This window comes from Ascaphus truei, chromosome 2 (genome assembly GCF_040206685.1).
Source record: "Ascaphus truei isolate aAscTru1 chromosome 2, aAscTru1.hap1, whole genome shotgun sequence".
Taxonomy (NCBI): Eukaryota; Metazoa; Chordata; class Amphibia; order Anura; family Ascaphidae; genus Ascaphus; species Ascaphus truei.
Window position 1 is genome coordinate 330,301,563 of NC_134484.1, and position 14,549 is coordinate 330,316,111.

The window sequence follows — 14,549 nt, forward strand, 5'->3', positions numbered from 1 at the left end:
CAGACCTTCAAATCCTACAGCGTTAAAAACTCATCAAGTACATAAAATAAGTAAAAACATCTTGCAGTTTAATCTCTGTGTGAAATAGTTGGGAGGGGAATTAGAAATATCGCCCAATAGGCAAACAGCAGCTCGCGCTTGCGCCTGTCAGCCCGTCCTGAACAGCAATACCGGCTCCCTACCTGTACCGGAGCTGTGCGCAATGGAGACTATGGAGCCTGTTACACATGCATTATTTACATAAGTTATGCACGTATATGATGATTGCAGTACAGTACAGGCATCGATAAGTGGGAAAAAAGGAAGTGCTTCACATTAAGTACATTTTCACTTTACATACATGCTCCGCACCCATTGCGTACGCTAATGCGGGGTACGCCTGTATACATTTCTTACAGATCAGGCAGTCATCCTGATGAATAAGAAGATGAATAAGAAGAATTGGCCAATATGCTCTGCTGGTTCGTCAGGCACAGAAATAATACAGAACACTTTGTTAGAATAGCTCAAAAATCTGCTACCACATTAAAAAGTTTGCGCTGTTCCACCAGCATGAAAACTATCGGCTATCCTGGGATAGGAACAAATGCCCGTTGACAGGAAGTTGTTGGTGAGTTGATTAGCAAGGGCCCTCCCTGAGTGATTGTCTTTTTTGGTAGGAAGTTACAAGCAGCCATCCTGAAATCAAATACCAACTTCTCAAAAAAAACAAATTTCCCCCCCAAATCGAGGGCCAACTGCAGATAATTAAAGCAGCAATCCCATTTGGGGATTTTTTTAAAAATGTCTTTTTTTTCTTTTGTAATTTTACCGAAACCTGGGGTCCTTCTGAGTTTATCTGTGGTCCCCCGGCATCCCTTTGCTTCTGTAAGTAATTGTATTTTTATGTACCGCTTTTGACACAAACAAAATGACCAATATGATGGCAGACAACAAACATGCCCCTCCCCCCCCGGATCACCAATAGAATTTTGTGACATTGCTATTGGCAGCGGTAGCGACCCCTGACCACAGCGGCCATAATGTTTCTCCTCGGCTCATGTAAAATAACAAATCCAAGAATCTGCATAGCTGAGATTGCTACTTTAAGAAACAATGAAGACTTTTAGCTTTTCTCCAACTGGACATCCCATGTTTGGAACCATTTACATCTAATTGGAATACCGTATATTTGCAAAGTACTACTTTTTTTGATATTGTTAGTTTTTGAGATTGTACTGATCCTGTTATTTGTGTGATACTAAACGATGTCTCGGCATACGGAGCTGACAAGAAGCAGCCACGGTGCCTTCTCAGTGAATTAGTTATTCACTCAATTTAGTTAGTTAATTCCATTATTTATTTGAATACAAGACAATTAAAAATGAACTTGCTCCCTGACCTATTGTGCATGCATTTTCTGGCTGCAAGTTAAATAACAGACCAAATAAATCAAAAAGTAAATGTGTTGTTGTTGTTATTATTAGAATTGAGTGCTCATCTAGAAACCCAGAGCATCTCCCACTGGCTTTACCACAAAACCTGATGGAAGTTATAGCTACAGTATGAGCAGGCAGTGAGCAGGGGAAGGCATCGCCTAGGGACGGCAGTCCTGCTTACTTATATATATATATTTAATAGTTGCGAGATTGAAGCATGGGGTCTCTGGAGCTGAACTGGATTCCTTTCAGCTCCGGGGACCCCCTGCTTCCAGTGATACGTACCTCCTTAGGGGGTGCCGGTATCTCCTACTCAGGTTTAAATGTCCAGGTCACGTGGGCCAATAAGAAGCCACAAAGGATTGTCTCATGGCTTTCTATTGGCCTGTATCACCCAACAAAAGACACAATCTACTGAATATCAAAAATACATGTTAATTTCCCTCCTTTACACATGGTCACACGTATAGACGTTGTTATAAACTGATAGCATTCAGCTACAATATGAAACCTCTTCCCTACTGTCTTTAACATTTCATAAATGGTTTCTTAAAAGTTAAAAACGCTCAATAAAATTATAGGAAATATGATACATAATGGTTTATATAGGGAATGGTTTACACTTAAAGCAGCAACATGTGCTGCTTTTTATACACACACACACACACACTTTATTTGAAAGAGGAGGTCACCCGAGAGCTGAGAACCCCAACACTTCAAGCTACAGGGACACCTGAAATATTTCATTATAAAACTCCCCTTATAGGAATTCTGGCTCTTGTGGTCATAAGAAAGTTATGATATCCCTGTGAGGTGACATCATAGATTCTAATTAGCTGACCCTGCAGCTACTTTTTTCCTCCTTGAAAGTACTTGCAAAAGCAAAACATTAAATATCTCATCGATTGGGGGCATCTCCGGAGTTTGGAGTGCTGCAGTTCAGCACCAGGAGACCATCTGGTTCATATGAGGTGTAATGATGAGGGCATTTGAATAAACTAGCACACAAACAGTTAACCTGAGTTACACGTTACAGCTTAAAAAGAAGTATTGTTTTTATTGGGGTCAGTGACTTGGCCTGTTTTTTTTTGTTTGTCTAGAAGTGAGGTTATCTGGGGCCAAAGCCTGTTTTTGAAAATGAGGCGATTGAAATCTGGAGTTACAACACTTTCTCACAGTAGAAATAAGCAAAAAAAAAAAAAAAAAACCTTTTAATGTAACTTAAAAGAAATTCCTCAGTATTCTCGAAATACTGGAGGGTTTGGCCATGGAGATCTTCCACAGGATTGTCTACATTTCCGAAATACAACATGTCATGGATCTAATAATGATTCACAAGAATTAAAAATATGCAACATTTGCGATCTGACTAATTATTTGATGCTAGACAATCCATGATTGTGAGTGTGCAAAATGTATGATCTGTTTGTTTCTCAAAACGTTGCATTTAACCGCATCAATTTTGATATCCACACGATTATTTTAATTATACAAACGCAACAGTAAAAATGGCATCCTTTCAGATGATAAAACGGAAGTTATGGGGTATTTTCTATATTTGGGCATCTTTTGAGTCAAAAGGAAAGCAATGTTTTCTCTTCAAGCCGTAAAGGTGTCACTGGAGAGTGATGAGTTTAAGGACACACCCAGAAGGTGGGCTTAGTCTGTTCTCAAGGTAGAGGATTTTTAGGATAAAAACCATGCATTTAGGATATGAATTTGGACTTCATCTAACGGAGTGTCAGCGCTGACACGTGAATATTCATATTTTCAACTGAAGACCCTATGAGAAATCTGATAGTGTTATGCGGTAACGTAATTAGATTTTCTATTTTTCCGCTCAAGTTTTATGAAATAGTCTGTTTATTGTAACATGCTGTTTTCTGTAAACTAAATAGTGTACTACTTTTGTATATTAAATCTAAAATTTAATATGTATCATCTTTGGGCACTAATTGAACTTTGCACGCTTTGAAGATGGTAATTGTATTTTTGGACACATTTTTTTACAATAGATTTTTGTGTGTGATACATGTTTTTCTTAGTAAACAGAGACCAAAAACTCTGCAGGTAAGGCCTGGAATTATTATTTTGGTAGTGACAGTGTTTTAAGGTTATATTTGTAACGGTTTGAGGAGGGGGATATTACTCATTTGCAGGATCCTGCACAGGCGAAATGGGCTTCAGCTAGATAGCTGTGTGCATTAACTCTTGTCACATATAAAAGTCACATGCTCACAGGTATGCCGTTCATGACAGAAGGTAATTCTTTTTTTATAAAATGTTGGTTTTCACCAAAGGAAATAATGAATAAGTAAGCCTGACAGTTTTAGAACATTCCAGATTGCATCCATTTTAGACACAGAAAACAATTATTTTGCATCACAACTTCACTAGGATTCACTGTGGGATTCTCTAGTGCCATATGTGTAAACTTAAGTGGAGAGACACACTCCCCTGATACAGTGCAAACTAGAACAATGTCACATTCACACTCATTCTCCTTAGAGCTCAAGGCATGAGGAAAAACTGCAATGGAAACCATGGCTTAACAGGTTGGAATTTGAAGGTTTCTTTTTCTATTAATCTTGATTAATACAGTTTTATTTTCAAGCTTTTTATGAAAATGAAACACGTGTGTGTGTGTATGTATGTATATATACATATCCATATCCAATAAAGAATATCACTTGTGAGCACATTCACATGTCTTAGACAGGTCTGTACCCCTGCCTTTCACTGTTATCACCTAGCATACAGTACTTCCACTGCAGAAAGGAATTCTGGGAAATGACATGCAAATGAGCGCACAATGTGTCACCTTTTGCCTGAAATCCATTTTTACATGGAACCCCTATAAGCAAATGCTTGCTGTTCACACAGCTCTTAAGCACATCATGGGATTAGATGCAAATCCAGTCAAACCACTCACAGACAGCTGTTTCGACCATTTGGGTCTCATCAGTGTGAGGTTGGTTGAAACAGCTGGCTGTGAGTGGTTTGACTGGCTTTGCATCTAATCCCATGCTGTGCTTAAAAGATATGTGAACATCGAGCATTTGCTTATAAGGGTTCCATATAAGAATGGATTTCAGGCAAAAGGTGACACGTGTGGCCATTTCCCAGAATCCCTTGCTGCAGTGGAAGCACTGTATGCTAGGTGATAATGGTCAAAGGCAGGGGTGCAGACCTGTCAATGTGCTCACAAGTGATATTCTTTATTGGCTATATGCCAACGGTGGATATTTTTAGTCGCCTTTTTCCCCCACCATAACTTAAATAATGTGTATGTTATACATACATACATTCATACACACACCTATATCTATTTATGCATCTCACTTTCTCTGCTGAGACCTTTTTTTTTCAGTGTATGCTGCCATTCTGTATATATGTATGTATGTATGTATGTATATATGTATGTATGTATGTATGTATGTGGAGAGAGAGAGAGAGAGAGAGAGAGAGAGAGAGAGAGAGAGAGAGAGAGAGAGAGAGAGAGAGAGATTTATCTTTTATAAGCGCATATTGAGACCAGCCTGCCTTACACTGGCCGAGTTCCAACATGCAAATGAAACCTTTAAAAGCGGCATTTTCCTATTTGCTTCCTATTAATTACTCCAGTGGCAAAAACACACAAATAAACCCTCAGTGAACTCATCAATGAAACGAGCGAGCCGCTTGCGGCCAATAAAGTTTATGTGCATAGTTAACGTGCAGGTGAAAAGACACTGTTCAATAAGAAAATGGCTCATAAAAATTAGGCATGCTACTTGAAATCTAATAAAATATATTTACTCTTGAAATTAATGACCGTCAGGTATCACCGAATGACTGCAACACAATAATCAGTTAGATGGATTTGTTTTAACAACCCAGTCAAGCACTTTGTTTTCCGCATATATTTGCTTTATTACACCTGAAGTCTCACATTTCTCTCTTGCGCTCCTCCACTGTATTTTTAATGCCCCTGAAAAATTCCACGGATTATATCAAATATGTAGGACATGATTCCTTTGCGAGGGAACGGAGTATGTAATACCCCTCTCTATACTTCCATCCTTATCTCTGGTGACTTCCTGCCCACTGAGCAGAACAACATGAACAGGAATGTCGTAAACGTATAGAATGTACTACATATTATTCTGCATAGCATTCCAATGAGTACTACATTTTCAAAGTGATAATAGATAGATTCACCAATTGATCGTTAAACTTCGCTAACTATTAATTCATTATTCCAGTCAACATATGTACTTTTACAGTCCAAATGCACTGTACGTCATATTATGTCGGCACAGATCAGACCCAGTAGAAAAAAATAAAGGATTGGTGGGACTGCAAACACATGAAAAATAGCGGAACACACCAGATGTAGAAAAAATAAAAAAAAAAAGATTATTGATAACATACTAAAAAAAAACAAGAAACAGAATACATAGAAAGACCAAAATCTCCCATGCATTTCGCACTGGGTTGGTGCTTTCTCAAGCAGTACTCCTTGAGAAAGCACCAACCCGGTGCGAAACACGTGGGAGGAGATTTTTGTCTATGTATTCTGTTTCGTGTTTTTTTTAGTATGTAATTAATAAACTTTTTTTAAATTTTTTTTCTACATCTGGTGAGTTTGGCTATTTTTCAGGGGTGTGCAGTCCCACCAATCCTTTATTTTCTTCTACTCAGTCTTTTTGTGATTGGAGTGATGCACACGGGCAGTAGGGATCCTCCTACAGCGCCTGGCCAGTTGAGGGGGAGGCGGTGAGCTACAGGAAGCATAAGCGGCTCCACACCGATCATATACATGAGGCACTGGGTAAGACCACCATTCCTAGCTACGAAAGAGGTAACATATTGACCCCTTATGGACTGTGTGGGTCACTCATATTACCCTAGACATGTCCTCTTCGCTCCCTCTAACTCATTTGGCCAATTCAAGTAGTGGATACATTTTGTACTTATCCCACTCTCTATTACCCTATTATTCAGATATTACAGTGTTTATTACAGTGCTTTTCCTTGAGCTTGTATTCAGCTTTTTTTCACAAACAAATCATACCCATGTTGTAAAACGAAGATTTTACAATATACAGTAGCCGGAAGCTTGAAGCTACAACAAAGCTAATGCAACTCCTAAACCTTTGTCAATACTACACTGTAAGTGAAGCCTCAGTATGCCAAAGTTCACAATCCTTGGTTGATGACTGGGAACATGATCGTTCCTTAAGCAGATTGTAGACCTTTGGCTGTACCCCACCTGCCAACTAACATCGGGTCAGCAATGTGATGATCCAGTACTGGTTTTATTCCCTCTTGCTAGTCTGCTAGCAACTTTGGTATAACAGGAATACAATCTCATCTTCATCGCAAAGCTGACTTTAGTCTGCTGGCACGTATGCTGCACTGCAAGCAATGGGATTTTGCACTAGTTTATTATGATTTCTGTCATTTTGAAACTACAGTAAATGAGAGTTAAGACATTTGGAGGACTTTCGAGTGAAATCGCCTAGATTACCAATTTGTGGTGGTTCTCTTTGTTGTTTATTTCCTTCATCACTTAATTCGAAACTCCCCTCACTAAAATAAGTAGGCTCTTGACGATTAAATATAATTTTATGTAAATTAGGATGAGCTCATTTAGATGAATTTCTGGGGAAATCACCTACATTGAACACCTTCTCATGAAGGCATATTTTACATTTTTACCATGGTCAGCAGTATTCACTTGTTTTGCCCCCATCCATGAATGATTTGCCTACCTCTGATGAGTTATATGCATGTCTTTGAGTGGAGACAAATATTTACTGTATCAGTGAAGCATATGCATTGTAATATAAGAGAAAATATGGTCACTCATGGAGAATTGCTCATGGAGAGTTGCTCATGGAGAGTGCCAGGATGCAAGGCAAACAATGTTTGCAGTTTTATCCCCTCATAATAAAAAATAGCAACACATGGATTCACTGTGGAACACATACATGTACTGAATCTTAAATAGCTCGTGTCTGACCTGTCGCCCGTAGCAAGCAAGGCCAGATTTTCAGAAACAAATTCTCCTTCAGGGAAACATGTAGTGAATTTTGAAAGTATTGCTGTATTTCAAAACAAAGAATGGTTTAGCAGTAACGTGTCATGCATAATAAAGGTAGTAAGGGATATATATATATATATATATAGATATATATATATATATCTCAAGTGTCAGAACAGGTGCAAATTGTATCGAAATGCTTTGCTCCAGATGTGGAACTCTTGTGGTAGTGATCGGTTTGGGAAGTGGTTGTAGGAGGAGATAGGCAGGGGATAGTCAGTGCAATATTATAATGAGATGTATCAAAATGTTTGTGCATAAAGGCTGCATTTTAAGCAAAATTAACAAGCTTCATACATTGCCACTGGTGGAAACATTTATGTTCCATGTTCTGGAGAAAATACCTCCATCTTGACACATCATCCCAATAGTGTTTAATGGAGACATTGCAGGTCTAGACATGCAAAAAAAAGATTGATTTTGAGTAGGTTTAGCAAATTTACTTTGCCCACTTTTTGCTATTTTACGCTGAACTTTTCTTATAAGATGACTCTTTTGTGGTCCTTCCATAAACCATTACTGTAAAACATTTTACTTTAAAAACCCCATCAATATGTACATCTCATTTTGAAATCTCCCCTCAATTACAATGCAGATTGAGAACATTGCAGTGAACACAGTGAAGAATTACACTTACAATTATATGTTTTAAGTGTCAACAACAAAAGAAAAACGACTGTAGTAATGTTAGGTCTGATAAACATTGGCCTTATCTCAACACAAACTAATAGTACATATTTTATTTGGTCAACATATATTGCTTTTGTCCCCTTCTTCCAGGGTTTCCTGAACCTGTCCAAGGTACTGAAACAGCACTTTGGTTGGTCGTGCATTAGAAAATGATAATGAAATAGGAGCCTTAATTAGATACTGTCAACCACGTCTTGGTTGATTACACATCCACATTTCTTGTGAGTTACATTTCTGTGAGCTAATGGTGCCCCACGAACACAACTAAAAAATATATTATTAGAAAATATGTACTTAATCTTAATATTATGGGTTATGCTCAAATATGACAAAACTATACGAATGCGTAAGTGTGGTCCACCAGTCTAGACTTTCCCCCATTCATGTTTTTATACAACAAAATGGTTTTACTTTATATTATTTAATATGCTGAATTCCACATCCTCCATCGGACAGCTATTTCGATTATTTTGCTCTACATAGGGTCAAATGCTTTAACATTGGTTCTTTCATTATATACACAGTTATAATGAAGTAACATATATATATATATATATATATATATATATATATATATATATATATATATATATATTATACACACCCTTTCTATTCTATTCATATATACATACAGACACATATTTATTTCCAAGATTGTGCTAACCATGTATGCAGCGCTTCACAGGAGAAAAATACTGGACAATTTAAAAGAGAAGGAACGTACAGATACAACACAAGGATAAGAGCATATAACTTGTAAGTAAACAACAACAAAGAATATACATAAACTGTAATATACCCGTGTGTGTGTGTGTATATCACCTATATCAAGATTCATAAAAACAATAAAGCAAATCTATTCCAGCTAGCATTTCTAATTGTCCTATGGACTTTTGTAAAGCACAAAGGATTTCAGGTTACCCACATTTTTACCATATAACACAAATAGAGATTATAGCTAATCTATAGGTCTTGCTGATTCCAGGAGTTTGCTGTTTAATTTCCATTATGTGAGAGCTGTCTGCTGCTCTACTATGGGTACAGAATGTGTTTGACTGCATGAGCACAGAACAGCATCTGGCACTTTCTATTAACTACACAAATCAGAAAATCTGTTGTCCCATCATCATTTTTGATTCATTTCCTCTCAAACAGATGTCAATGGCACGTTCCTACTTCTATTTCAGCCTATTGTGTTGCTTCCAAGACCACATACAGTTCAGTATATATAGGGTTAGCACCTTTATTGTACCTCCAGGGAACATTAAACCCAATGCAGGCTAAGCCGGCTGTTACACTCTCTACAACTGATTTACTTACAACTGAGTTTATGACTATCAACTATAAGCTCTAAAAAGTGCATTCACTCTCACATATTCACCACACCCATAGAATCACCTGTCTCTATTTAGTAATACCTCCATTTTCAACCCCTTTATTTTTCTTTTACAGGATAGGAAGGGAACCGGCATTACTTCCGGGTTTCTCTGGTGGATTTAAATAAGAAGCCACAACAGATGATGTTGCGGCTTACCACTGACCCGCAAGATTTGGCAGCCATTTTGTTTCCACTGAAGCGAAGTGTCAAACCGGTAACTTTACCAGTAAGTATGTCATATTTCATCGTGCGTCTCATACCACCAACCTAACATGTTACTTTGCTTATTGTGGAGGGGGGAGGGTAAGTGAGAATTATGGATTACTTTAAAAAGGTGCATATTAAAGCAGAATATATCAAATGACTATGTCGCTATGTTTCTGGATAAAACTGTTGCCAGCCATTGCCCAGGGTTCTCAAGTTCAGTACAAAAGGACAGGTTTTCAGGGCAACAGATACTGCAGTACACTATAAGGTAGTGTTTTTATCCCCATATTTCAGACCCACGGGCCATAATAAACCAGATTTGCTTGGGGACTAGTAACTGACCCCAGGGTTACTTTGCAGAGCATTTGCATGTGTCAGATTAAATGACGTTCTTTGCACTTTTCCAATTCAGTTACCTGTTATACTTTGAGAGCCTAGAGCTTCACAGGACTGTTACTTGATATTTTGGATGTTTTTATACATATTCGGTGTTTATCCTGTGCTGCCAGGGTGCCATCTCTTTAAATGCATCATTTGACATATGTACTTTCCAGTATCGGATGACAAACATTACTATACATTATTTTTTATCGAAGTAATTGCCTATTGTGATATAGTGCTGGGATTCTACCCCTTTTTCATATTTGATTATTGCGTACCTTTAGGGGGGCAGGAGGGGGTCCTTGATCCCACGCACTACCTTCATCAAACACTATTATTAGGAGTGGGAAGTGCGGTCTTATACGACTATATATAATATTATAGGAATGTTTCTTTACAGGTACCTATGTAGTACTGTATTTTACAGCTACTGGCACTGGGAGATACCCTACAACCCATTGAAGCCAATGGGCTGTAAGGTGTCTTCTAGTTCTTAAAAGGTCTATCGCTGCAGAAGACATGATAGTAAATGGGCCAGATATCTTACAGAAACATAAGATGTCATATGACCATGAGTCAACATTACCCAATCTCCTGGTTTCCAGACAAAAAACATTTGAGGAACCTCCTTTTCCACTAATCTGTCCCTACCTATAGAACCCTCTTCCACACAATATTCATCAAGCCCTTTCACTTTTCGCATTCAAAGCCCAGCTGGATATCCACAGTTTAAAAGCAGCATCTCAATACATTTTTTACGACTCTAATACAACCACTAGATGCCCTTGACCTCCCTGCCTGCACTTTTAATAATGCACTTTTAATGCTACTGTGTCTGTAAGCCTCCCAACATACCACTTAGATTGTAAGGGCAGGGTCTCCGTTTGCTTTATGTTGTCATGTACCTGTTGCGCTTATCCCCATTGTTGGTACTATATTTACTTGCCATTGTAATTTTGGAAATAATAAATATATTAATGATATACTGTAGCACTCTTGGTGCTATATCAATAACATTACAAACATACAATATTTGGTATCCTCCATGTTTTCCTTCTAACAACTGGATATGCAAGTGGTTCTTTTGATATTGTGCACTCATATGAGGGTGAAATCAGCCACATCATGGGAATTGTTATTCATAGGGAAATCAGCACAGAATTTCCAAGCGCACAGTGTGACTTTATAAGTGCTTTATATATTACCTAAGGCAGCAGAATATTTTGATTTTGACCAGCTAACATTCTTCTTCGACAAACAATCAGAGCAGGCTATTTTCTTCAGTGATGAGTATCCTTATGCAGACATTGTAAATGAAAGTATTAGTGTAAATTAAAGGGCACACCCACATAGGATGAAATGAAACATATTTTGTATAAATATCATTTGTATAGGTGAGCAAATGATGACCGCCAAACTTCGCCTCTAACTCCATCCCCATGTGCCATTTTGTTCTTTATTCATTTCTTTCCACGTGCCGCACAACACGCCACAATTGTTGTTATACATTGGCGCAGTGATCTGTTTAGTAGATGATGGACACTTTTAAAAATTTTCAAATAATACTGTAATAGTCAAATAACAATTGCAAATACGGAGAACTGTAATTTAGGGTGTTCTTTTCTCTTGCCATTTATTTCATTCTTGTCTTGTTTTTTGTTAATTTATCGGATAGGCAAGAATGTGAATAAATCTAAACTTTTACAATAGTGTCGGAGAAAAGAAGAACAATCACATCTCCTCTCCCTTCAAAGTTAAAAAAATGAAAAGTTCCCGCACCTCCAAAAATAATGTTAAGATACGTATACGCATTTTTTATATTATTTTTTAAAGCATCAATCACCTAATTGTCACCTATTTATCACGGTGATTATTTGATTGTGGTAAATGTAAGACTGTGCCTTTAAAAAGAAGTCCATCAGCTACCTAAGTCTAGCTTTAGTTGTGCTCCTGCCTACTAGAAATGTAGGTCAATGTCAAACTCCACAGTGGGGAATCAAGGAAGACGGGCAAAATACACACAATGCCAACAGGAGCAGAGAGGGCACTCAAGATGAAAAGTGCCAAATTCATCAAAACAACAAAGCCACGAGCCAATTATCATCTTACACAGCTGAACCAAACTTCCAAAATGCTAATGTTTCCACCTCTGCTCACTTATCTTTGGATGGTTATTACAAAGACATTAGTGTAAGTATGATAAAGGTATGACACTGATTAACAGCCAGGTATTATGGGGGCTGGGGGGGTGGGGGGTTAAGTAGAATTTGGAATATGCCCACCATGCAATGTGTGGATTACAATAATCTTTATATTTTGAGTCTACAATATAAAGGATTCAGTGAATTGCTCGGGACTAGAAAGAGTTACGGGTCTGTATACACAAGGAACAAGAAGCCCTGTAACAATGGATTACAATCAGATTGAACTGAACCTATAATAATGCACTAGCTGTGTTCTTCTGACAAGACAAAGAAAGGGAAGTCTACCCTGCATTTTTATATCCCATAGCTTCACTTACAGCTTATGTTGAAAGCAGAATAATAGGTTTTGTCTAAATTGAGTTAAAAAGTCCAACAGAAGACAGTCAAGACTAAACTGCTAAGATTACCCAAGAATACCTGCTCTTGACACCTTACACCTCAAAATATATGGGGGGGAGGGGAGCAGTGTATAAAGCGGCGCTAAAAGCTATTTTTTTGGTAAAAGTGATCGAACAAAATTACAAATGAATGCAATTTGGTGCATTAATGTATAAACCCGATATTAATGTGTTGGGCGGCACCAAGACAAAAATGAGTGGAAAGTTGGGATAGGTGAAGTTTGGATGTTGTCGGTGGTGCATATTTGCCAATTAAACGTGTAGGAAGATGAAAAAGCAGGCGCCACTCTTGTGCGTCTGAAACGCGGCAAAAATTGTCTGGCATTAAAGAAAAATGCAAGTAGACGCAAAAAAAAAAATTCTTATTGAACATTTGAACATGACACACACCAGAAAACGTGCGCCCACTGAAGGGTCATGAATAATGACATACAACCGTACCATATGATGCTAATGATTATAGTTGGGGAAACGTATTTTTGGATGCAATAAACTCTTCCAATTATTTGTCAACAAGCTATTTTGTATACACTGCCTCCATGGTGTGCAACAACATACAGATTTTGTAAATTATGGTTAGGCTTTCGTCTTGACCAGTTTTCATGAACATTTTGGGAATTATTCATGAAACTGCAATAGTGCCGACTGCAGCACTATCACATGGAAAACTACCATCAATGACAGTTTCTGTGGGATAGTATCCCCAGTGGCACTATTGTAGTTTAATGAGGAGGTGCTGCAACTCATACACTGGCAGTCCACATAATTGGCCAATTTGGGAGAGGCTTTGTTGTCTATTTACTAACGGGTAATAAATTAAGCAGTATCAATGGTTGATATCCAAGTGAATAGCCATTAATGATTGATAATGGCTACAACACTTTTGTAAACGAACCCTATAGACATTTTCCACAATCATTGCTTGAAGAGACATAATAAAGTAATTGTACTCTGCTTCATCGCAGGACATCACACTTCATTTAAAATATCCTGACAAATCATTGGAAGCACCATATTTAAAAAGATGAAAGCTAAATGTAATGTTCAAAGTTCTAAAAGCTATTGTATAGTGATCCTGCAGAGTACATATGTTTTAGGTTGCAAGACTTTTAACAAGAGCGTATTTAAAACATGACAGTGCACAACGCTTCTGAAACCTCACAGGTCTCTTCAAGAGTATATGACAAATTGGTATATTTATTATGCATAAAGAGAGAAATCAGGATCCTTAAAGTAAATCTATATGCTATGCTCATGCTAACACAGAAGTCCCTGAATAGACAATGTGCCACAGAACAGAGGCTGAAATGATGTTCTGTAATTTTTCTTGTTTGATGAGTTCTGTGCAAGCAGACAGAGTGATCTGTTTGTTTTCATGCTGGCTGTGAAACTACAAAAGTAAGCTGTGTGCTACTTACACATATTCCGCCGATCCATCGTATTGAGTTACAGTGTTTTTCCCCTTTAGGTATAATTCACTCCCATAACCAGCAGATGATCCCCGATAAAAACACAGATGGAATCTGTGCCCGGTACGTTCATGTGCTGCCAGGCTCTCTCCCCTTTGTACACCTACGACAGCTGTACAGATCAGGTCCAAAGTGATAAGCGTGTCGCTTTGCTTATGTTTATAGTACTGTGAAACCAGCTGTGATCTGATAGGCAGGGGCCAGCTTACACCAGCCAATCGCGGCCAATTTCTATTCCAGGGAAATTCCTGCCTATTTGTTTAGCTTAGAGACATTTTTCTTCTAGAAAAAAAAAAAAGACACTTCTTTTCCAAGA

At 37.9% G+C, this 14,549-nt stretch overlaps 1 protein-coding gene across 6 annotated transcripts in view; it reads right to left on the minus strand.

The window, feature by feature from the left end:
• Nucleotides 1-14,549, minus strand: part of ELMO1 (engulfment and cell motility 1) — a 395,377-nt gene that overhangs the window by 62,297 nt on the left and 318,531 nt on the right. The window contains exon 1 of one of the 6 annotated variants that reach the window (XM_075586636.1): nucleotides 14,183-14,527. The exons of the other annotated variants lie outside the window; for them this stretch is intronic. The gene's annotated coding sequence lies outside the window, so the exon portion shown is untranslated. Of the gene's footprint in view, nucleotides 1-14,182; nucleotides 14,528-14,549 lie in introns of those variants that run through there. 6 annotated transcript variants of the gene reach the window in all.